This window comes from Phacochoerus africanus, chromosome 3, assembly GCF_016906955.1.
Source record: "Phacochoerus africanus isolate WHEZ1 chromosome 3, ROS_Pafr_v1, whole genome shotgun sequence".
Classification (NCBI taxonomy): domain Eukaryota; kingdom Metazoa; phylum Chordata; class Mammalia; order Artiodactyla; family Suidae; genus Phacochoerus; species Phacochoerus africanus.
Window position 1 is genome coordinate 19,194,536 of NC_062546.1, and position 25,482 is coordinate 19,220,017.

Sequence of the window (25,482 nt, forward strand, 5' to 3'; positions counted from 1 at the left end):
TTAACATCTGAAATTCCAATTTAACTGGATATCCTTTTTTTTTTTTTTTTTTAATTTGTTAGAGCTGGTGTCCCCGTGCCTGGCCAAACAGCCAAGAAGGACCCAGCACATGGGGTTTGCTGCCGGCCACAGCCTCCTGCCTAATGTTGCCACATTCAGCTTCCACTTGTCACTGCCCTGCTCCAGAACTATGTGTGGCTCCTAGATGCTTCCAGAGAGCAGTGTGGACTCCCTGGCTGCTGTGCTGGGCCTTGCTCTTCTGCCAGGCCAGCTGCCCTGCTTGGGCCTTTTCCCACCTCTGTCCCTGCTCGTGTTTTCCCTGCCTGGCATGTCTCCTGCTCACTCCCGGTAACAATTGCAAACACTTACTGAGCACCTACTGGGTGTAGGCAACATCCTGTGTTTTTCATCTGCATTGTCTCATTAGATTATCACAAAACCTAGCACAGTAGGGACAGTAGTTATCCTATTTTGCCAATGAAGAAGCTGATGCTCTAAGATACAAATTTTTAATTTTCATTTTTATTTTATTTATTTATTGTCTTTCTAGGGCCACAGCCACGGCATATGGAAGTTCCCAGGCTAGGGGTCTAATCGAAGCTGCAACTGCCGGCCTATACCTCAGCCACAGCAACGTGGGATCTGAGCCATGTCTGCGACCTACACGACAGCTCACTGCAATGCCGGATCCTTAACCCACCGAGTGTGGCCAAGAATCGAACCCATGTCCTCACGGATACTCGTCGGGTTCATTACAGCTGAGCCACCATGGGAACTGCCTGTGAGTCTTTTTTTTTTAATTAAAGTGTAGTTGATTTACAATAGTGTGTTGTTTTCAGGTGTACAACAAAGCAATTCTGTTATATATCTTTTTCAGATTCTTTTCCATTATAGGGAATTACAAGATATTGAATATAATATCCCTGTGCTATACAGTAAATCCTTTTTGTTTGTTTTATACATAGTAGTGTGTATCTGTTAATCCTATACTCCTAATTTATCCTTCTCCCTCCCTTTCCCCTTTGGTAACCATAGTTTGGTTATGTTAACCTTGAGTTTTCTGTGTCTGTGAATCTGTTTCTGTTTTGTAAATAAGTTCATTTGTGTTGTTTCTTAGATTCCATATATAAGCGATATATAATATGTCTTTGTCTATGTAACTTACTTCACTTGGGATGATAATCTCTAGGTCCATCCATGTTGCTGCAAATTGAAATATTTCATTCTTTCTCATGGTTGAGTAGTATTCATTGTATTTGTGTATTTCATCTTCTTTATCCATTCATCTGTTGGTGGAGACTTAGGTTGCTTCCGTGTCTTGGCTATTGAAAATGTTGCTGCAGTGAACCTTGGGGTGCACATATCTTTTCAAATTGGAGTTTTCAGAGTTTCTGTCGTTGCGCAGCGGAAACGAGTCCAACTGCGTACATGAGGTTGAGGGTTCGATCCCTGGCCTTGCTCAGTGGGTTAAGGATCCGGTGATAGCATGAGCTGTGGTGTAGGTCGCAGACACGACTCAGATCTGGCATTGCTGTGGCTCTTGTGTAGGCTGGCAGCAACAGCTCCAATTTGACACCTAGCCTGGGAACCTCCATATGCCATGGGGGAAGCCCTAGAAAAGACAAATGACAAAAAAAAAAAAAAAAAATGGAGTTTTCATTTTTTCTGGATATATGTCCAGGAGTGGGATTGCTGGATAATATGGTAATTCTGTTTTTAGTTTTGGGGGATTTTTGGTCCACACCTGTGGCATGTGGAAGATCCCTGGCCAGGGATTGAATCTGTGCTATAGCTGTGACCTGAGCCCCTGCAGAGATAATGCTGGATCCTTAATCTACTGTGCCACAAGGAAACTCCCTATTTTTAGTTTTTTGAGGAATGTCTATACTATTTTCCAGAGTGGCTATACCAATTTACATTGCTACCAACAGTGTAGGAGGGTTCCCTTTTCACCACACCCTCTCCAGCATTTGTTATTTGTAGTCTTTTTTTTTTTTTTTGTCTTTTTAGCTATTTCTTGGGCCGCTCCCGCAGCCTATGGAGGTTCTCAGGCTAGGGGTCAAATCAGAGCTGTAGCCTCCGGCCTATACCAGAGCCACAGCAACGCGGGATCCGAGCCGCGTCTGCAAACTACACCACAGCTCACGGCAACGCCGGATCGTTAACCCACTGAGCAAGGGCAGGGACCGAACCCGCAACCTCATGGTTCCTAGTCAGATTCGTTAACCACTGCGCCATGATGGGAACTCCTATTTGTAGTCTTTTTGATGATGGCCATTCTAACTGGTGTGAGGTGGTAAATCATTGTAGTTCTGGTTTGCATTTCTCTAATAATTAGTGGTGTTGAATATCTTTTCATGTGCCCGTTGGCCATCTGTATGTCGTCTTTAGAGAAGTGTCTATTTAGACCTTCTGCCTGTTTTTTGATTGAGTTGTTTGGTTTTTTGTTGTTGAGTTATATGTGCTCTTTGTATATTTTGGAAATCAAGCCCTGCATCATTTGCAAGTATTTTCTCTTAGTCCACGGGTTATAAGACATGATTCTTCAAGTGTGGTCCCTGGGCCAGCAGCTGCAACATCACCTGGGAACTTTTTAGAAATGCATATTCTCAGGCCCTGCTCTAGACCTACTGAATCAGAAACTCTGGAGATGGAGCCCAGCAGTCTGTATTTTAATAAGCTCCCTTTGTGGCACTGAAGTGTCTCTGATGCTTGCTCTAGTTTGTGACCTGCTGCTAACTGCAGAAGCCTGCCGTCCAGGTAGAGGTATAGGAAATGGTAGAGGACCACTGGAAAGGACGCCTGTGATCATTCTGAGTACCATGCCTGGGCCAGGCTCTGGAGATACTGCAGCAACCCCCTAGTCTAGGTGGGGGGAGGGGGAAGGGGAGGAAGAAGAGGGAGGAAGGAGAAGAACAGACAGGCAGTCAGGCAATTGTGATGTAAGATGACTGGACTGGGGGGCCGAGCCCACAGCAGGATGGGAGGGTCAAGGAAAGCTTTCCAGAGTAGATCTCTATCTAAGCCTGAAAAATAGGTTGGAATTAGATGAAGAAGGGTGGGAACGGTGTTCCAAGTGTAAGGACTAGTTTGTAGAAAGGCCAAGCGGAGCTACCTGGGGGTGGTTCTGTCCTGATGATGGAAGATGAGACAAGGTGAGTAGGGAGCAGGGGAGGAATCAGATTGTGTGTGTGTGGAGGGGGGAGGGTATTCTGCCCTCAAAGCAAAGTTAGAAGCTTTAGTGGGTAATGAGAAAAAGCCTCTGGCTTCCGTGTAGAGCAGGTACTAAGGAAGATTGTGGTGGGCAGGGGCGGAGAAGAAACCCGGGGGTGTCAGGCCTTCCTTTGTCCCTAGATCCAGGCTGCCTCTGCCCTCCAAGGCAGCTGCAGAGACTCAACCCCCAATCAGAGCTTTGGGCAGGTGGTGGTTCCAAGGCCCGGCTTGCAGCTTCCAAGGCCAGCTCCTTTCTAGCCTAGGAGGTGGGGCTGGCGAAACAGCCCCTCCGACCCCGCCCACCACTACCGGCTCGGCCCCCGGTGGTCCCGCCCTCCACCGCCGGCCCCGCCCCCAGCCCAGCTCCCCCCTCCCAGCCGCCGGCTGGAGGAACAGGCCTTGGGCCACTGACGTGGGTTGCTTTTCTCTTCCTTGTTCTTTTCCCCTGGTGATGTGGCTAAGGCTGCAGTGCTGCTGGGGCCTCTTCCAGCCTTTAAGGGACAGGCTGTGGACATGGTCAGGGATCCCTAGGCTGAAGGGCAGGAGACTTCCAGGCTGTCCCCTACTTCTGCCAACCAAGCTGTTGGTGCCAGACAAGGACTGACCTGGCCTGGCCAGGTTGTCTAGCAGTGTGGGCTGCGGCCAGGCAGCTTCTGGCTCCAGCTGTCCTTCCCAGAAAAACGTCAGTTTGACTGAGCCCCTTTGGAATCTATTTGCAGTTTCTAGCCGAAGAAGAATACTGACAGATCATGAACCACTCTATGAAATCGAGCTTTCTCTGTGTTCTAAGATCCCTGCAAGACTTACCAACTGTCCCATGGGCTGAACCTTGAGCAGGGGACCTCCTATTCTTCCTCTTTTTATTTAGATCTTCATTCCAGCCCTACCCCCTCTACCTAGCATCCAGAAATCATATCTCAGGCTTTGCAATTCCAGGAAGCTCTAGCATGGATGTTCAAAATATTTAAATGTTGTTCATAAATGGAATGATAATAGATGTTCAAAAATATTGTTTAGAGATCAATTGATGCTGGGCCCTGACTTATCTATAGATGGAGTATATACAGGAGGGCCAGGGGCAGTCTACGTGGGTGGAAGTGATGAGTGAAGCCACCACTGGAGAGGATACTGGAGAGAGACAGTGAGTGCAAGGACATGGCCTACCTGGCTTCGAATATAGGGCAAAGTTGTGGGTCTTGAGGAGCCACTGATGGTTGTTGAGCAGGAGAGTGATACAGTATTGCTAGTCACCATGCTTGATCCTTTGTAAATGCTGTATGCACGTCCTGCCCGCTTGTTCTCTCAACCTGGACAGTGCTTCCTCCCCCATCCATATGGTTAGTTCCTTTGTTAGATTCCAGCTCCATTGTTCCTTCCTCGGGGAAACCTTTAGTGGCAGACAGACTCTAAGGTAACCCCTTGTGTCCTTGCCTCCTAGTTTTCATGCCTTTGTGTGAGTGGGATGTGCGATGTGCTTTTAACCAATAGAATATGGCAAAGGTGATGGGATGTCACCTCCCGTGGTACGTTACATCATACCAAAGTCTTGCTAGGAAAGTCCCGTTATGGCTCAGTATTAATGACCCCGACTAGTATCCATGAGGATGCAGGTTTGATCCCTGGCCTCGCTCAGTGGGTTAAGGATCCGGCATTGCTGTGAGCTGTGGTGTAGGTTGAAGATACAGCTCAGATCGGACCCTTGCTGTGGCTGTGGCGTAGGCCAACAGCTGTAGCTCTGATTCAACCCCTAGTCTGGGTTGACTTCTATATGCCACAGGTGCAGCCCTAAAAAGAAAAAAAAAAAAAAAAAGTCTTGCTGTTACTAGAAGACTAGCTCTGGAGACTCTCCCTGCTGATTTGATAAAGTCAACAGCCATGTTGAGGAAGCAAACATGGCAAGGAGCTCTGAGTGGCTTCTAGAAGCTGATAATCAGCAAGAAGCCGGGGTCCTCAGTCCCACAGCCACAAGGAAATGAATCCTGCTAACAGCCTGAGGGGGGCTTGGGAGTGATTCCTCCTGACTTGAGCCTCCAGATGAGAATGCAGTCCAGCTGTCACCTTGATTACAGCCTCGTGGGTCCCTAAGGCAAAGACCCAACAAAGCCACACTCAGACTCCTGATTCACAGAAACTGAGATAATCAGTGTGTGTTGTTTAAAGCCCTAAGTTGGTAGTTGTTTGTTACACAGCAATAGCTAACTAATACACCTTCTGGCTAGATTAAATTTCCCTTACTTAGGCTCTCCTAATGTCACGTGCTTTTTCATTTTACTCTTTTATGTGACACTTTATATATACCATTTGATGAATGCTATGTCTTCATGAGGGTGCTTTTTGTTCATCACTATACCCCAGAGCCACACCTGGCACCTGGCACTTAGAATAAGACCCATAAGAAGTAGTTTCATGTGTTAGTGAGTGGATGCTCATACTTAATCTTGACTCAACCTAGTGAAGTGGGAATTATTGTCACATATGAAGAAAAAGAAACCAATTAATAATGTATACTCAAGTAAGTGAATAAAATATTATTTTATACTTAATAAAATTTTGGTTGTGTATGCCACTCTATCCTAATTTGGAGTATGACTAAAGAGTAAATCATTTGGGAGCAGGGTATAGATTGCATGGTATGAGGTCCTTCCTGGAGCATTGCATTTTCTGAAAAAGCACAACTCTGCAAAAGAGTTTCTGGGCTCCTTTGGTTTTCCCAAAGCCTTCTCTTAAGCCTGACTTAAATCATTCATCTGAAATCCCTGCCCTTTCACTGTCCCTTTCTAGCAGTGATAGGCCCTCATCTTCTAACACTTTGTGTGATTCTACCTGTCCTCAGCATCACTCATTGACTTCATAAATTCTACATTTATGAACTTCTACAAAATTGCACTTTCATTTTGCACTCCACTTGTGCTGCACTTTCATTTTGCACTCCACTTGTGCTATACTCTCCAGGAGGTCAGAGCCATCCTCCAGCAGGGCGTCAGTTCTGGTTAGATCTCTGCTCAGGACCCTCCCAGGGGTCCCACACACACACCCCTGACCCCTCTTCATCCTCCCACCACACACACCCTCCCCTGACTCTGCAGCTTCCACAGTCACCTCCCCTCGGATTTTTAAGCACACTAGGCAAAATCCCCCAGGCCCTGGAGTTTTCCTCTGCTCAGAAGGCTCTTTCCCCACATGACTCACTCCCTTACCAGCCTCAGGACCACTCAGCTGTCGCCTTTCTACTGTGACCACTCCCATCCAATTTTCCCTGTTCTGATCTTTTCCAGTGGCACTAACCACATGCTATACAACTGACTTATTCCTGATATTTGATGTTTATCTGTTTCCCCCTATGAGAATGCAGACCCCATGAAGATAAGACACTTGATCTGTCTCCACCAATGGGGTGTGGCACGAAGTAGGTCTCCAGTAAAGAAGAGTGGGTGAGAGTGTCCACATTGTTAATGATCTTGTCTTTACCTGCAAGTCTCCATCCTTTGCTTCTGGCTTGTCTCCCTCTGGCCTCTCTCTCCAGTGCCCTGTTCCCTCTGCAGATGATAGGACTTGTTGCCAGTATCTGCCTGACTCAGTAGGGCCTTCCTGGGTTGGGTGTGTGTGTGTGTGTGTTTGGGTCTTGCTCTGTCTCTGCCTTGTCTCCCATTGGTGTGAAATACTAAATTCCAGATTTTTCAATGTCTTTTTTTTTCTGTCTTTTTAGGACCACACCCGCAGCATATGGAGGTTCCCAGGCTAGAGGTCAAATCAGAGCTGTAGCCACTGGCCTACACCACAGCCACAGCAATGCAAGACCCAAGCCTTGTCTGCAACCATCACCACAGCTCATAGCAACACCAGATCCTTAACCCACTGAGTGAGGCTGGGGATTGAACCTGTGTCCTCATGGATGCTAATCAGGTTTGTTTCCATTGAGCCACCATTGGTACTCTGATTTTTCAATGTCTTTACTTTTTTTTTTTTTTAATGGCTGAACCTGCAGCATGTGGAAGTTTACAGGCTAGGGGTCGAAATGGAGCTGCAGCTGCCAACCTATGCTGCAGTCACAGCAATGCCATCTGAGCCGCATTTGTGACCTATGCTGAAGCTTGTGGCAAGGCCGTGTCCTTAACTCACTGAGCAAGTCCAGTGATTGAACCCACATTTTCATGGATACTAGCCAGGTTCTTAACCTGCTGAGCCAGAATAGGAACTCCAGATATTTCAGTGTCTTTATTTGTTTATTTATTTATTTCTTAGGGCTGCACCTGCAGCATTTGGGAGTTCCCAGACTAGGAGTCTAATTGGAGCTGCAGCTCCTGGCCTACACCGCAGCCACAGCAATGCCAGGTCCAAGCTGTATCTGTGACCTACACCACAGCTAATGGCAACGCTGGATCCTTAACCCGCTGAGGAGGGCCAGGGATCGAACCCGTGTCCTCATGGATACTAGTCAGGTTTGTTACTGCTAAGCCACAATGGGAACTCCTCGATGTCTTTAAAAGGTAGAAAATTAAAGAGGAATGAGCGAGGAGAAAAGAGATGATGAGGGAAGCCATGGGAGAGGGTGGAAGGGAGAAGATAGTCACGGATTTTCCTGGGGTCCCCACCCAGTCCGCTTTTCAAGCAGTTTGAGGAACAGCCAGCAGTGAGGGCTGCGTGCCACATACTCTGAACTGGAGGCCATGTATTCTGAACTGTGTGCCACGTATTCTGAACTGGGGAGGGCATGTATCACGAGCTGGGTGCCACGTATCACGAGCTGAGGACCATGTAGCAGAAGCAGTCCTGTTGAGTCATGGGCACACAGCCACACTGCTTTGTAAAGCCTGGAGTGTGGAGTATTTTTGTTTTTTACAACACAGCTGTCTGTGTAATGACTTCCTTCCCTCGGCCTTGTTCACCGAGGTGTCCCTGGGCGACCAGCTGAGTCACCACATTCCTTGCAGCTTAAAACACTGGCCCAAGCACAGGAGCCTGGTTCCTCCACGTAGGTGGGACCTTTGAAGGCTGCCTGGGAGTGACGTGGAAAGACAGGCCACAGAGCTCCCATCTCTCACCTGCACCTCTCCCCAAAACATGATTTAAAACACAAGTGAAAATAGAAATTCCATCTGTTAAACACTAGGGAATGGCCACAGCCTAGTGTCACAGTCTGAAAAATTACTTGTCGGCAACCATGAAGTCAGTACCAAACTGAGTGGCAGAGGTTGGTGGGGGAGGCACCAGGAATTGATATCCATGCCCTCTGTCTGATGCAGTGTGAAGGGTCAGAAATCCAAGTGCAGAGACTGGGAACTCTCATGCCCAGCTGGCAGGAATGGAAGCTTGCTCAGCCCCTTTGTAAAATAAGCAAAATAAGCAGGCAGTTTTCAGTAAAATGTGTAGGGGGCACATAGTTAGCAGACTTATTCCTTGAAATGTGTTTTAAAGAAAGTTTGTTCAGGAGTTCCCATTGTGGCTCAGCAGTAACAAGCCTGACTAGTATCCATGAGGATGTGGGTTCCATCCCTGGCCTCGATCCGTGGGTTAAGGATCCAGCCTTTCTGTGAGCTGTGGTGTAGGTCACAGAAGCAGCTCAGATCCTATGTGGCTGTGGCTGAGGCTGTGCCTAGCAACTGCAGCTCTGATTTGACCCCTAGCCTGGGAGCTTCCATATGCTGCAAGTGCGGCCCTAAAAAGCAAAAAGAAAAAAGAAAAAAAGAAAAATAAAAAAGAAAAGTTTGCTCAGATATATACAGGAGGTTATTTATGATAGCCTTGTTCATGGCATAGGTGAACAGGAGGCAGAGTGCTAAAGAAATGAGTTAGGCAGTTCACTTCCTAGCTCAGCAGTTAATGAACCCGACTAAGATCCATGAGGACGTGGGTTCAATCCCTGGCCTTGCTCAGTGGGTTAAGGATCTGGTGCTGCTGTGAGCTGTGGCGTAGGTTGCAGATGTGGCTCAGGTCTCGAGTTGCTGTGGCTGTGGCTGTGGCCGGCAGCTGTAGCTCCAACTCGACCCCTAGCCTGAGAACCTCCATATGCTGCAGGTGTGGCCCTAAAAAGACAAAAAGACCAAAAATAAAAAAAAATGAGTTAGTAAACCATGGATGCAGAGTATGAAGTAGATCTGTGTATATTAAAATGAACAGATGTTGAACACCTGTAAAGTCAGGAAAAGGTTCAGCAGCTTGTGTAACATGATCCCATGGTCAGAATAACAAAAAAATGTTTAGGTACCCTGAAAACATCTGAAAGAACATATACCAAACTAAATTAAATTTGTTATTGGGCATCTTGCAAAAACTGCATCGCCCCATTGCACCTGAAACCCCAGAAATTTCCCCCATACCTGTTAGACCATATCATGGCTTCTGGATGCCCAGTGAAGGTTTTTGTTTCGTTTTGTTTTGTTTTTTGCTTTTTAGGGCCGCACCTGCAGCACATTAAGGTTCCCAGGCTAGGGGTCCAGTTGGAGCTACAGCTGCTGGCCTACACCACAGCCACAGGAACTCAGGATCTGAGCTATGTCTGTAACCTGTAACCTGAACCACAGCTCACAGCAATGCCAAATCCTTAACCCACTGAGCAAGGCCAGGGATCAAACCCGCAACCTCATGGTTACTAGCTGGATTCGTTTCTGCTGCGCCACAATGGGAACTTCCCCAGTGAAGGTTGAACACACTGGAAAATTGTCATTATAGTCCCCTAACTTTGAGTGACTTTAGTAAAATGTAACTGAGGCCGTCACAATGGACTGATGCTCTCGTTCTCTGTCCTCACATAAGAGCTGTGTCAGTAACTTCCTTCAGCTCATCTCCAGATCATTTTCTTTTGTCATCTCTCCAACTAGGAGATATTCCAGCAGTGAGCTGATTGTGGCTGGGGGCAAAAGAGTGATGCCTTAACTTGTTTTCAAACCCATCTTTTATTACCGCTCTTTGCATACTCATAAGAATAGGAGTGGAGGAAGATTGTAGAGGCAGGGGCATGTTTAGTTTGGTCTGGTTATGGGTTTTATATAAAGGCCATCACTTAAGTGTGTATTCTTTTGTGTCTGTGTTCTTTCATTCCACCTTATGTATTTGAGGCTTCTATTGTTGTTGCATGCCCCTTTTCATTCACTTTTAGTGCAGTTTATAGCATTCCATTGAGTGAATATACCACAATTTATTTATGCCTTCAACTACTAATTGGCATTTAGGTTGTTTCCAGCTTGGGGCTATTATAAATAATGCTGCTGCAAACATTTTAGTGTATATCTACTGCTCTACCTGAGCATGTATTTCTCTAAGGTATATGCTTTGCATTGGAATTGCTGGGTTATTGGTATGCCTACGCTTAATTCTAAAAACTAATGCCAGACTATTTTCCAGAATGATTATGCAAGTAAATCCCCCCCGACAATACACAAGATCACTCTTTCTAATTCACCAGCTGTTCTCAACAGCAATTGGTACTATCAGACTCTGTACTTTTAGCCATCTAATGGGTCTATAATAGTTGCTCACTCTGGTTCATTTTCCTGATTACTAAGGAGGCTAAGCACCTTTCATATATTCATATATTTGGATTTTCTTCCTTCCTTTTTTTTTTTTTTTTTTTTAAGGGCTGCACCTGTGGCACATGGAGGTTCCCAGGCTAGGGGTCTAATTGGAGCTACAGCTGCTGGCCTACGCCACAGTCACAGCAACTCCAGATCCAAACAGCGCCTCCATCCCACACCATGGCTCATGGCAACGCCAGATCCTTAACCCACTGAGGGAGGCCAGGGCTGGAACCAGCAACTTCATGGTTCCTAGTCAGATTGGTTTCCGCTGAGCCACAATGGAAACTCCTGGATTTTCTTGATGTGAAGAGACTGTTCTTGCCCATTTTTCTGTTGGGCCGTCTTTTCATTATTTATTTATTGTAGGGTTTTTTTTGTGAATTCTGGATATAAAGCCTTTGTCAGTTATTTGCATTGCAAAATCTTTTTCCTCTGTGGCTTTCTTCTTCACTCTGCTAATAATATTTCTTGATGAACAGGAGGTCTTAATTGTAAAGAAGTCCAATTCGTCAGTCTTTCCTTTGTGGTTAGTGCTTTTTCTATCTTGTTTGAGAAAATCCTTTCTACCTTAAGGTCATGAAAATATTAGTGTATGTTATCTTCTAAGGCTGTGTTGTTTTACCTTAATCCAATAGAAATTGGTTTTGTTGTTTATTGGATAAATGAAGTTAATAACATATCCTGTGTATATATACCCATTCATTCAAGAAATGTTTATTGAGTTCCTTCTGTGTGTCAGGCCATGTTTATGTTTTACTTTTTATTTTTAGGTCCATAATCCATCATAAGTTGGCTTTTGAGTGTGGTGTGAGATAGGGTTCCAATGTCACTTTTCCCAGATGAATATTAAATTGACTCAACACTATTTATTCAAAAGATCATTACCCCCCACTGTTCTCCAATGCTATCTTTATCATTCGTCTTTTTTTTTTTTTTTTTTTTTGGCGGGGGAGTTGTCTCTCATTTGTCCATTAGTTTTTGTCTACTCTTGTGCCAGTACCATACTGTCTTAATTATTAGAGCTTTATTATGCATCGTATTAGCTAGCTGATAAAGTAAATCTTCCTACCTATATTTCTTCAAGAGTACCTTAGCTGTTCTTGGCTTTCTGATTTCACATACATTTTACATTAAAATCATCTTGTTATAGTCTATATGTAAATCAACTGGGATTTCTTTGAATCCATAGACCAATTAGAGAGAATGATAGCTTTATATATTGAGTCTTCTAAACTGTTAACATGGTATTTTTCTCCATTATTCCTTTATTCTGGAATATCTATTAAAATGTTTGTGGTTTTCCTCTCTAGAGGTCTTACGTATCTTTTGTAAGATCCATCTGTAGGTTCTTGCTATTTTTTTTTCCTATTTCAAAACTATTGGGACCATTCTTTTTTAAAACTCTTTTCTGATACTTACTGGGATGCAGAAATAAGGTCAATTTTGGTATATTGATTTTGCTACCCAGAAGAGGGCCTTCCTCAGAACTTGACCATGGTAGCACCCTGATCTCAGACTTCCTGCCTCTAAAACTGTGAGAAATAATTTTCCGTTGTTTATAAGCTAACCATTCTGTGGTGTTTTGTTACAGCAGCCAGATGAAGACAGTCATTTATTAGTTCTAAAAGTTTGAGATTGCTTAGGATTTCCTAGCTATACAATCATGTCCTCTTTGAATAAAGATAGTTTTCTTTCTTTCTTTCCTGTCTTTATAACTTTTTTGTTTTCTTGCTTTATTGCCCTGGCTAGGACATCTAGTCAGATGTTGACTGGAAGTGTAGGGAGGTGTTAGCCGATATCCTTACTCTGTTCCTGACGTTAAGGAGGAGAATGTTCAATATTTTACCATCAAGGATGATGTTAGCTCGAGGTTCCCTCCACACACACACACACACACACACACACACACACAGTACCCTGTATCAGTTTGAGGAAGTTCTTTCCTATTCCTAGGTTACTGTGAATTTTTATGGTGAGTAGATGGTAAATTTTATCAAACGTTTTTTCAGCATCTATTCACATAATCAAATTCTTTTTCCTTTTATGCTATGAATGAGCTTGATCATTTAAAAAATATTAAACCAATTTGGATTCCTGGGATAAACTCCACTTGATTATGACTGGTTATCCTTTTTATTTATTTTTGGATTTGATTTGGCTAACATTTTGTTAAAAGCTGTTGCATTTATGGTCATTCCAGATATTGGTGTGTGATATTTTCTCTCTGTCATGTTCTTATAATGTTTTGGTAGTAAGGATTATGCAAAATCCTTGTAAATAAGTTAGGAAGTATTCCTTCTATTTTCTGAGAAGATTTGAATAATATAGGTATTATTGCTTATTTAAATGTTAGCTAGAATATTTCTATTCTTTTATCTTTTAAAACTAAATGTCTTTATAGTAAAGTGTGTCTCATAAACATCATATAGTTGAGTGTTGTTTTTTGTTTAAATTCAGCCTATCAATCTTTTTATTTAGAATATTTAATATGCTTACATTTAACATAATTACAGACATGGTTCCAAATTATTTATATCTATAATCTTATTTCTCTTCTATTTGTCCTACTGGGTTTTGTTCCTGTTTTCCTCTTTTTCTTCCTTCTTTTGGATCAGTATTTTTTTATTATTCCATTTTGTCTTCTGTATTATTTTTTTAAATTGTGGTAAAATACACGTAACACAAAATTTACCATTGTAACCATTTTTAAATGTACAGTTTACTAGTTTTAAGTAGATTCATATTTTTGTGCAACAAACCTCCAGAATTCTTTTCATCTTGCAAAACTGCAACAATATATCCATTAAATAATAACTTTCCATTCATCCTTCCCCAGAGTCCCTGACAACTACCATTCTACTTTCTATTGCTATGAATTTGATCAATTTCTACTGTATAGCAAAGTGACCCAGTCATACATACATATATATATATATACACACACACATATATATATTCTTTTTTAATATTTTTTCTGTCATGGTCTATCCCAGGAGATTGGATATCATTCCCGGTAGGACCTTGTTTGTCTAAAGCAGTGTGTTTGTATTCTGAAAAAAACCTCTTAGGTCCATACAAATGTTGCTTGGGCTGTGGAGCTCATATTTCTCCCATCAGCACTATGACATTTGAAGAACATTTGTTGAGAAAATTTTGTTTTCTTCCTTCTTCATTAGCTGTTGTGCTTCCTTTTCCCTTTTCTTCCTTTGTTTCTTTATCTTCTGCAGCCTAAGAACATCTTCGGCTTGCCAGACCACACCTTCTTCCTCCCATGCATTGGTATTTTCCTGCCAGGTATCCAAGTCGCCTAATTCAGGAGACCGATGAGTAAAAGGTATCTTTGTGAAGTCAATAATCTACTGGTAAAACCTGTGCTACCAACTGGGATGCTAAAAGGTCATGCTTCTCTCTTCCTAATGATTTTCTGCGTTTTCCTTTTAGCCGATGGCATGCCTTTAAAAGAGTCAGGTTCCAGTTGTTCTAAGCATTTTGTTTGTTGCCACATTCCCATTTCCTCCTTCAGTCTTTACCCTTGTGGATGCGTCTTCATCCCAGAGGCCCACTCTTCAACAGCTGTCCATTGAGGAACTGATGAGTTATCCACTGTAGTTGGCAAAGTTATTCAGGCTCCCCTTAAACTTAGTCCCCAGCCAGATCTGCAAATTCATCTCTTCAGAAATGAGAATACTGTTGCTAGGCAAGTACGAACTTTTAAATAACTGAAAACTGTGAGATAGCCATCATGGCCATGGTGGGACCCAAAACTTGTCCCTTCTCCCTGCCCACCCAGCAAAGGCTCTGATGAAATTACTTTTATCTTAGACGAGTTTGATATGTCTTTGATTTTCTGTGTTTTTGTTGTGTTGTGTCTAAGTGTAAATTTATTTTTATTTACTCCAATTTGAATTTATTTGGCTTCTTCAACCCATGACTTGATGCCTTGCATAAATTCTAGAAAATTCTCAGGCATTATCTTTTCAGTGATTGCTTCTGTCTCATGTTCTGTCTTTTCCCTTTCTGGGACTCCAGTGGGAAATGTATGTTAAACCCCATGGAATCCTCGGTGTCTATTACTTTCTCCTATATTTTCTATCTTTTTGTCTCTCTGTATTTCATGCTGGGTATTTTTTCTTTTGCATAATGTTCATGGGCCTCTGCATTACTTCTACCTTTTCACTATTGTGAGTAGTGCTGCTATGAAAATGGGTGTACAAATGTCTATTTGAATTCCCGCTTTCAGTTCTCTGGGGAATATTCTCAGAGGTAAAATATCTGGATCGTATGCTAATTCTATGTTTAATGTTTGGAAGGACTAGCATACTGTTTTTCATAGCAGCTGCTCCATTCTACATTCTCATCAATAGTGCACAAGGGTTCCAATTTCTCTACATCTATCCCAAACTTCTTTTCATTTTCTTTTATTTCTTGTTTAGATAATAACCATTCTGATGGCTGTGAAGGGGTATCTAATGATTTTGATTTGTCTAAGCTCAACTTTTATTTCCTTGAATTTAGTAAGCTTGGTTGTTTTTGTCTGTGTCTGATAATTTCCTGTATTTGGTGTCCCTGTGATTTTGTTTCTTTGTTGTTTTACTCATTTCCTCTTTTTTGGTTGCACCTATGACATTCGGCATATGGAAGTTCTGGGGCCAGGGTTTGAATCTGAGCTGTAGCTGTGACCTACGCCACAGCTGCTGCCATGCCAGATCCTTAACCCACTGTGCTGGGCTAGGGGTCAAACCAGCCACAGAGACCACACCACCTGCTGCACCACAGTGAGAACTCCTTTTTTTTTTTTTTTAAATAATCAACAGACATTTACTTTTCATGGTTCTGGAGGCTGAGAAGTCTAAGATCAAGGCACTGACAGATTCAGTGTCTGGTGAGAAACTGCTTTCAGGTGTATTCTTGTATCTTCACATGATGGGAAGAGGCAGTGAGCTCTTAAAGCCCTCTTTTATAAGGGTGTTAATTCTGGAGTTCCCATTGTGGCTCAGCGGTAACAAACTAGTTACCATGAGGACACGGGTTTGACCCCTGGCCTCTCAGTGGTTTAAGGATCCGGCACTGTTCTTGAGCTGCGGTGTAGGTCACAGACTCAGCTCAGATCCAGCGTTGCTATGGTTGTGGTGTAGGCTGGCAGCTAGAGCTCTGATTCAGCCCCTAGCTTGGGAATTTTACCGTATGCTATGGGTATGGCCCTAAAAAGACAAAAAATAAATAAAAATTTTTAAAAAAGGGGCCTTAATCCCATTTATGAAGGCTCCCCCTTCATTACTTGTTTCCTCTTAGGGTATTTTATCTTCTTATGTGTCTGGCTATATTTGATTTTGCATTTAAGCATTGTAGTACATTAAAAAAAATTGTTTGTAGAAACAATTTTATGGTTCAGATGATGTAAACTTCTTCCAAAGAAATTAAAAAAAAAATTTTTTTTCTTTGCTAGCTCCTTGGGAATGCTAATGGTCCAGAATCCCTTTAATCTGTCTTCAGAGTTTGTCACTATCAACACTACTCAAATGACTTGAAACCAGACTGCATCTGTGAAAGGAATGGATCACTTCCAGTTCACGTCTTCTCTTAAAGTTCTTCAGGATCCTAGAGTAAAGTGTAAAGAGTTTCATTGTCTGGGGACTTGCAGGTCCCCCCTGAGGGGTCTGGAGAAGGGATGGGCTGTTGTTGGATTCATCAGTCTGATTGGTCAGAAGGCAGCATGTTGAATCTTAGTACTGTGATCCAGTGCAGGAAAAGGAGGGGGGCAGGCTGGGCCAGACTAGGGCTAGGGAAAGGGAACCCGCCAGAGATGGGTTGTCCTGGCTGAGGTGGTATAAGACACAGGGTCCACCAGGTGGAGGAGGAGATGGGAGAAGCCAGGACCGTAGAGAAGCTGAGACTGTGACTTGAGTCAAGGCCTCTGTTGACCTGGGCCAGAAGCAGGGTCTCTTCTCTTGCCCTGGACAGCTTGGCTGGCCAATGTCTCCTCCAGACCAACTGATGCCCACTTGTATAGCTGGGGCTGAGCCTGGACACTCTGGGTAACTTCATTACTGTTATCCATTCTTAGCCCCCCAACCCGATCTGCACCCAGCATTTTGTCCCTACTTAGATCACTTCAATAGAGCCCTTTATTGAAGGGCTCTTAGGATACAACTCAAACTATCGCCAGGATCTTTGAGGCCCTGCATGATCTGGCCACTGGCCTCCTCTCCAGCCTCGTCTCCTCCCATGACCTATCTCATTGTCTGTGTTCCTTCTTCCCCTGTGTTTAAACCACCATGTACTGCCACAGGGCCTAGGCATGCGCTGTTCCCTCTATAGGGAGCACTTTTCTTTCCCATATGGACTAAATGTATGTGTACCCACAAAATTCATATGCTGAAGCCTGACTCCCTGAGTGGTTATATTTGGAGTAAGGAAGTAATTAAAGTTAAATGAGATCATGAGGGTGGGGTCCTGATCCAGTGGGATTGTGTCTTTATAAGAAGAGATACCAGAAAATTCACTCTCCTTCTCTCCCCATGCACATATATAAGGACACAGCAAAAAAGTAGCCATCTGCAAGGCAGGATGAGAGTTCTCACCAGAAATTGAATTGGCAGGAAACTTGATCTTAGACTTCAAGTCTCAAGAATTCTGAGAAGGAGTTCCTGCTGTGGCACAGTGGGTTGAGAACCTGGCTGCAGGAGTTCCCGTCATGGCACAGTAGAAACGAATCTGACTAGGAACCATGAGGTTGCAGGTTTGATCCCTGGCCTCACTCAGTGGGTTAAGGATCCCATGTTGCCATGAGCTGTGTGTAGGCCACGGGTGTGGCTTGGATCCAGCGTTGCTGTGGCTATGGCATAGGCCAGCATCTGTAGCTCCAATTAGACCCTTAGCCTGGGAACTTCCATATGCCGCAGGTGGGGCCCTAAAAAGAAAAAAAAGAAAAAAAGGAATTATGATTGCAGTGATTCGGGTTGCTGTGGAGGTACCGTTTTGATCCCTGGTCCAGCACAGTGGATTAAAGGATCTGGTGTTGCTGCAGCTGTGGTGTAGGTTGCGGCTGTGGCTTGGATTCGATTCCTGGCCTGGGAACTTTCCTAGGCTGTGGGTACAGCCATAAAATTAAAAAAAAAAAAAAAAAGAGAGAGAGAATGTGAGAATATTGATTTCTGCTGTTCAAGCCACCTAGTCTATGGTATTTTGTTACGGCAGCCTAAGCAGATCAGTACATCTAGTTTAAGCCCTCTTTCTCCCATTAGATCTCACACCAACTATTTCCCTTAACATCTTTCAACCAAAGCCTCCTATTTCTGGACCTCATGGTACCATGCACTATGAAAGATTTATGGTTTTGGTTATTTGACCCATGTCCACCTGACTTACCAGACTATAAATTGCATAAAGGTCTCTGGTTTTATTTGGGGCTGCATACCCAGAACCTGACACACAGCCAGGTACATAATAGGCGCACAATACATACATACTGGGAAAGTGTGTGGTGGGTGGGGACAGACAGTGCCTTGAGCTGGGAGGGGTTTATGGCCATTCAAGTTCATCTCATCCTTCTAGCACTCTCTAGTGACAAAGCCTAACATTATGCAACTGACGAAAGAGAAACATTGACAGAATTCAGCTCCAGTATCACAAAAGAAGGCAAGGAAGCGTGGATTTAGAGCAAAGAGGCAACAAGCTGGCACAATTGGATTTGGAACTTTAAAAGATTGCTGGGTCTTCTGTTTTAAGCTTTGAGTGCTTATCATGCATCAGACACCATGTTAATAGCAACATGTGGATTATCTCATTCAACTCTCATCACAGCCTTAGGGGGTTAAGTCAGTTACTCAAGTTCATACAACAAATAAGTCAGGGAAAATGATTCAAACCCAGGAATTCTGGATTTAAATCCTACTTACTTATATGCTATATTACACTCACTGCCTTGGGGATTCTTTTCACTCCAGACTTTATAAAGGCAACATAAGGATTAATGGAGAGGACCTTCTCCGTGAAATGAACTGCATGCTGCCAAGTAAGCTAAGGGGTCTGTCACTATCCTGGGCCTATGGGATTTTTCTCCTTCTAATCCTCAATTCAGAGCTAGTTACTGCTCTTTCTCTGTGCTCTTCCTGCATTGTGATCTTATCCTTGACACGGAGCTGGCATATACATCACATAGAATTTTTTACCTTCTCTTCCTGCCATCGTTCAAAGCTCAGACTCTTTCGCACCCGTGATTTTGTGGCTCTGGCTACTACTCAGAGCCATGCAGTGGATAGCCGTCGTTGGAATGCTTTTGATTTCAGGTAATAGAAAAATCCAATTCAAATTAGAATCAACAAGAAAAGGAATGTATTGATTTATGTGACTTGATTGGTAGATGGGATTCAGATCAGCCTTGCTTGGCACGCCACCTGTTTCTCTTCCATTCTTTCCATGTTTCCCTGTTCCAGGTGTTGGCTTCATCTTTATGTTCTGCTCATTGTCACAGAATAGCTATTAGCAGCACATGGCTCCTCACTAACATCCAGGGAGGCAGTGAAGGTTTTACCCAGTTACTGTAAAGAGGTAAACACTGAGTACTGATAGACGTAGGCCTGGAGAAGAGGTCTATTCCTGAAGCAATCAATACAAGATATATGAAATTACTTCAGATGACAGGCCATTGAATGGTGTCCATCACACCCAAACTGTCTCAAGGCTGTACAGTGAGGAGTGAGATAGATTAGAGGAGAGGGAGATGCATCTGTCAGAGATAGGCTACGATTTGCTTTGATAACAAACAAGCCAGCCCTGATCTTGTTTTCATAACAGCAAAAGTTAATTTCTTGCTCATCCTGTGTGTCTGCTTGGGTCACTAGTCCAGGTTTTCTCACTCCAGGATCCAGACTGATGGAGCTGTCACCACCTCAAGCATTTTCTAGTGCTGTTGCTGAGGGAAAGAGAATACAGAAAATAACTCTTAAAGTTTGGGCCTGAGAGTAATGAATTTTTATTCACATATTATTGACCAAAGTAAGTCACACGGCCAATCCCAACTCCAAGCTATAAGGAAGCACAATCCTATCACATGCCTGGGAAGCAAACCAGAAATAGTTGGTGGCTTAGCATTAATGTCAACTCCCACAGATGGCTAATGGAGACCGCCCCAGTTTTTGTCTACTTTTTGTTGGGAAAAAAACTTCCTGTTTTTTTGTTTGTTTTATTTGCCACAGGCTAGGGGTCAAGTTGGAGCGGCAGCTGCTGGCCTATATCATAGCAACACTGGATCCTTAACCCACTGAGCGGGGCCAGGGATCCAACCTGCATCTTCAGAGACACTATGTTGGGTTCTTTGGGAACTCTAAAACTTCCTGTTTTGATTGCTACATTAAAAAAAGAGACTTCCCAACTGTGCAGAAATCAGGAATTCAATAATCATTACCTGAGTCCCTATCAAATGTCTCCCAAGGATTTTGCCATTAAGTGGAGTCAACGGTTCTGTGAGGGACTTCTGTCAAGATATCTCCTCAGCTCAAAACGATTCCCCTTTTTGTGGTCTTGGTCAGCAGAGGTGGGTTCCTGGTGGACTGCGTGACCTGTCAGCTGGCCTCACTTCTGGGGGTGGGAAGCACCTGACTCAGGTTGGGTCAGTGAGAGCCTCTTTTCTGAGATCTTGGAATTGGGATAATTAGGGGGGTTTCAGTCTATCTCTGGGCAACTGGAATTATATTATGTCCTTGGGAGTGGTTGGGAGATAGATTTCCCATTGGAAGCAGAGGAAACAAGTTTGCAGGGAGAGTCTTTTTTGTTTGTTTGTTTTTTGCTTTTTAGGGCCACGCTCTCGGCATATGGAGATTCCCAGGCTAGGGGGTCTAATTGGAGCTACAGCTGCCAGCCTATGCCACAGCCACAGCAACGCCAGATCCGAGCCTTATCTGTGATCTACACAACAGCTCAGGGCAACGCAGGATCCTTAACCCACTGAGCGAGGCCAGGGATCGTACCCGTGACCTCATGGTTCCTAGTTGGATTTGTTCACCACAGTGGGAACACCTGCAAGGAGAGTCTTACTGGAAACCCTTGTTCTGCTCTCATCCCATCCAGAAGTCTAGTTGGGTTCTTACTGTTGTCTTGGGAATCCTCCCCCATTCTCCCAGAAGCCTTAAGATAAATTCCCCTCTTGTTTTTCTTAAACTGGGTGGATGGGTTACTGGTACTCGCAGCCAGAACTCCTATTACACGTGTTTTGCCTCTGCAACCAGCCACAAAAAGTCACAGATGTAACCCATTCCAAGAAAATAGTGGTCGGGTTGTAATTCTATTGCATCAGCTATACTTCTGGCAGTTTCTTTTCTGCTTGAGAAAGTGCATGAGAATGTGAGTGAGTGCAGGGGATATTATTATGTGGTTCACCTGGAATTTGTTTAAAAATATATATATCTTGCCCACATCCATGGCATGTGGAAGTTCCCCAGCCAGGGATCAAGCCCACACCACAGATGTAACCAGAGCCACAGCAGTGACAACGTTGGATCCTTAACCCAATGAGCCACGAGGGAACTCCAAAAAATTTTTTTTTTAAAGGAAAACGATTTGTCTTCCTGGATAAACATTACTTGCCACATACCTTCCAACACTGGTATTAAGTGCATGCTGTTTCCTCTGCCTGGAGTCTTCTTCTCATCAACTCATTAGACCCAGCCCCAATGTCACCTCCTCTGGGAAGCCTTTCCACACTCACCTGTATTGTATTAATGATGTCCTTCTGCTTCCCAAAGCAGTTGACACCTACGTTTAGTGTTACCTATCTTTTTCCAGGATTATTTCTTTATGCATCTGGCTCCTCTGAAATACTGAGTTCCTCAGTGGTTAGAGAGAGTCTTGTTTATCTCTGTATCCTACAGTGCTGGCTCCGAATAGATGCTCAAAAAGTTTGTTGACTAAATGAAGCTAAATCAGAGCAATGTGGAGTTCCTGCCATGGTGCAGCAGGTTAAGGATTCCGTGTTGCTGAAGCTGTGATCACAGCTATGGCTCAGATTTGGTTCCTGACCTGGGAACTTTCATATGCCACAGGTACTGGGAGAAAAAAAAATCAGAGTAATATATTCCATATCCAGGTGTCCCTCAGTGTCTGTGGTGGTGTTGGTTCCTGGATATGCTGCAAATACGCAAATCCATGGATGCTCAAGTCCCATAGTCAGCTCTCAGTACTCCTGGTTCCACATCCTCAAATTTAACCAACCTCAGATCATGTAGTACTGTAATATGTCTTTACTGAGAAATATCCATGACATGTGCAGTTCAAACCTGTGTTAAGGGTCAACAATATATATTCTCTTATTCATTCCAGAAACATTTATTTATTTATTTTTGTCTTTTTTTCTTTTCTTTTTTTTTTTTTTTGTTATTTCTTTGGGCCGCTCTCGCGGCATATGGAGGTTCCCAGGCTAGGGGTCGAATCGGAGCTGTAGCCACTGGCCTACGCCAGAGCCACAGCAACGCGGGATCTGAGCCGCGTCTGCAACCTGCACCACAGCTCACGGCAACGCCAGATCCTCAACCCACTGATCAAGGGCAGGGACGGAACCCGCAACCTCATGGTTCCTAGTCGGATTCATCAACCACTGTGCCACAACGGGAACTCCAAGAAATATTTATTAAATACCTAAGCATGCTGGGACATGTTCCAGATGCTGCAGATGAGTAACACAAAGTCCTTTACAGATGCTATTCAGCTCATAAGGGCTATGAGGAAAAGGAAAGCAAGATGATGGGAGAGAGTGATGGAGGTCAGGACTTGACATTTTAATAGATTGTTTTGGGAAAGCTTCTGGGAGGTGACTTTTGGGTAGAAATGTGGATTAAGGGCACATGCCTTTCTGGTGTCTGGGGGGAGAAACACCACATGCAAAGGTCCTGAGGTAGGAGTGAGCCTGCATTTTTGAGGAGCAGGAAGGAGGCTAGTGTGGCTGGAAAGGATTGAGGGGGTCAAGTGAAGAGAGATACAGTTAGAGGTGGGAGAGCAAAGAGGGGGAGGAGATCACATAGGATCTTGGAGGCTCCTGAAAAATTTTTTTTGTCTTTTGCTCTGAGTGAGATGCAAAACCGTTGGAGGCTTTAGAGAAGGAGAGAAGTAGGTTTGACTTAGGTTTTAATGGAATCTCTCTGGCTGCTTGAGAAAAGCTCTATGAGAGCACTTTAGAAGTTATTGCAATATTCTAGAACAGGGATGATGAGGGCTGAATTGAGGGTATTTTAAAGGGAGGGTTGACAGACTTTGCTACTGGATCACCTGTGGGATATGAGAGGAAGAGAGGAGTCATGATGACCCCAAGTTTGGCCCAAGCCACCAAAAGGATGGAATTAAACTTAAGTGAGTTGGGGATGACTGAGAGAGGGGCAAGTTCCACAGTTTGGCTTTGGACATGTCAAGCTTGACATGTGGCTCAGCACTAATGTACACTGGTTTTCAGGATATGAAAGTTATAACCAACCTGAAGTTAAAGTCAGCTTTACTTATTGAATACCAGGCACGGTGCAGAAAGTTGCACATGTGCTGTCATTTAAGCCTTTTCAATCATTCCTATTGGCTTATTTTTATGGATGAGAGATTAGATAGCATGACCAAAGTCACTCAGCCAAATAGTAATCTGCCAGAATAATGCAGATCTGGGATTCCAACCCAGGTATGCCTGACTGGAGAGCAGTTGTTGTTTATTAATCACTAGATTCTAAAGGTAGGGACCACTTTCTGAGCACATGTGCTACAGATTTGGGCTCCACAACAAAACAGGTGCCTGGAACGTGTGACAAAAACTCACAAAAGGGCCACCCTCATCGCAGGCGTTACAGGTTACACAATAGAAGCTGTGGGGAAAAAAAAAAAAAAAAAAGAGCAGTTTTATTGTACTTGAGGAGGACTGACTCTTGAAAGCTCTCAGGTACCCAAAGAGTTAAGGCTAAGAAAGCAGTCATTGGAAGCTGTTGTTTAGAAACAGAAAGAAAAATACGGTGAAGTGTTGGTGGGATAAAAGAAAAAGTAACTCGCAGGCGATGCTCGTTGGGAAACACTGCAAGTGGGAGGAGAGGGGCCGGGCAATGGCCAGGGTCCCTGCCCTGCCAGCATCCTATTGAAAGTGCAGCCTGGCGTGGCCTTCCTTAGGTGGTCCTCGGAGGATATGGAATACAAAAGCCGGGAACCTCCGGGGCCACAGCATCCGCCCCCTTTCCCCTGCTTCTCCGCCGCCTTCAGCCTCCACGCGGGGAACAGCGGGAGCGACGCCCGCGCATGCGCACGGGGTAAGGTCCTCTCTGCAACGTCAGGGGGCTTGCGCCCGCACGAAAGCCCCGCCCCCCGGGCGCCAGAGGCGACCTGGGCGGGGGGCCTCGGGCCACGCCCCCAGCCGAGCCGAGCGGTGCCGATCGGAACCGAGCGCCTCCGAGCGAGGCCGAGCCGAGCCGAGCGGCCGGGAGTCGGTTGGTGCAGCTGCGTCCCCGCCGCCCAGCAGTCCGCGGCTCCCGCGTCGCCGCCGCTGCCGCCTCCGCGGGGCCTGCGCTGGCCGGCCAGCCGCCCGGAGGGAGCCCGGAGCTCAGGGAGAGTGGCCCGGCCGTGGGCGCCGCCGCCGCCGCCGCTGCCAGGTGAGCGCCCGCCGCGGCCCGCCGGCCCCGTGTGCCCCCGCGGCTGTCAGTCCCCGTGTGTGTGCCTGTGTGTGTGTGTGTTTGTGTCTCCGCCTGTCAGCCCCCTGTGTCTGCGCGGGCTACTCCCGCCACGCCTGGACCCCAGCCCTCCCCGCACTGTCCGCCACCCCCTCCCGCCCGTTGCCCCGGGTCTTTCTGTCAGCAGCCAGCACCCCCTGGCTGGGAGGCTCCGCCCCTTCCCCCCGAAGCCCCGCCCTCCGCCTCATCTGTCATCACCCCCCCCCCCCCACTAGCTACAGGCTCCAGCGCCCTGGAGGCGTGAGGGTGCCGCGGCTCCCGGGGGTCCTAGTATCCCCTACCGGACGCTCAGTTGCAACGAGAGGGTTGTGGCGGGGCAGTGAGTGTCCGTCGATGCCCGCCAGACCATGTGAGGGTGCGTGTCCGCCTGTGTGCCGGTGTGAGCACCGCGTGTGCGCCTCAGAGCCGGGAGGGGGTCGCGGGGCGGGGGGCGGCCTGACAGGCGTTGGGCGGAGATGCCAGGAGACCAAGAGCCACTTGCTCCAACTCTCGCGGGTCCCCTGCGTCCTGCGGGGATGGGGCAGCCCCTGTCTCTAGTCCGCTCGGCCAGGGAGGCAGCTGAACGGGAACTCAAACCTTTCGGGGTACAGTAGACTCCTCCATCCTGGGACTCTCATTTGCCCACGCGAAGGCAGCGAACCTGTTCTCCGGCTTCCCAGATGCCGCGCGTGGCACGTGAGCCGAGTTTGGGACTTGTTAAGCCTTCCCAGTTTGGGATTTCCATTCAGGGAAGCCTGTCGGAAGTGATTGAGGAGTGGGTGGGATGTGGAGCTTAGGTGGAAAGTGTTTTGAGAGCTTGACTCATTTTGAGTTGCGTGGTTTGCATTTCTGAGCAGTGATTGCCCTGGGTTTATGCCCGGTGGGAAACTGTTATGTGATTGGGATGGGGGTGGGGGTGGTGGAGGGAAAGCATACTCCTTTCTGTTTTTATCTGTGTCATGTGAACGTATAGTATATTTATTCATGAGACCTCCACACATCCTCATTTTTTAAAAAAAGATTACAGTAGTTTCCACTTATACATGTTCTTATATGCTATTATCTTGGTGTTCTTTATTTGCAGTAACTTCGTA

At 45.2% G+C, this 25,482-nt stretch overlaps 1 protein-coding gene and 1 pseudogene across 3 annotated transcripts in view; one reads left to right on the forward strand and one right to left on the reverse strand.

Annotated features, from left to right (window-relative positions):
• Nucleotides 1-13,846: 13,846 nt before the first annotated feature.
• LOC125121859 (receptor-binding cancer antigen expressed on SiSo cells-like) lies at nucleotides 13,847-16,785 on the reverse strand (annotated as a pseudogene).
• Nucleotides 16,786-24,131: 7,346 nt separating this feature from the next.
• ZHX3 (zinc fingers and homeoboxes 3) overlaps nucleotides 24,132-25,482 on the forward strand; it is a 118,976-nt gene continuing 117,625 nt past the window's right edge. The window contains exon 1 of one of the 3 annotated variants that reach the window (XM_047771090.1): nucleotides 24,132-24,331. The gene's annotated coding sequence lies outside the window, so the exon portion shown is untranslated. Of the gene's footprint in view, nucleotides 24,332-24,414; nucleotides 24,765-25,482 lie in introns of those variants that run through there. The other 2 variants (XM_047771091.1, XM_047771089.1) reach the window with 2 other exon arrangements.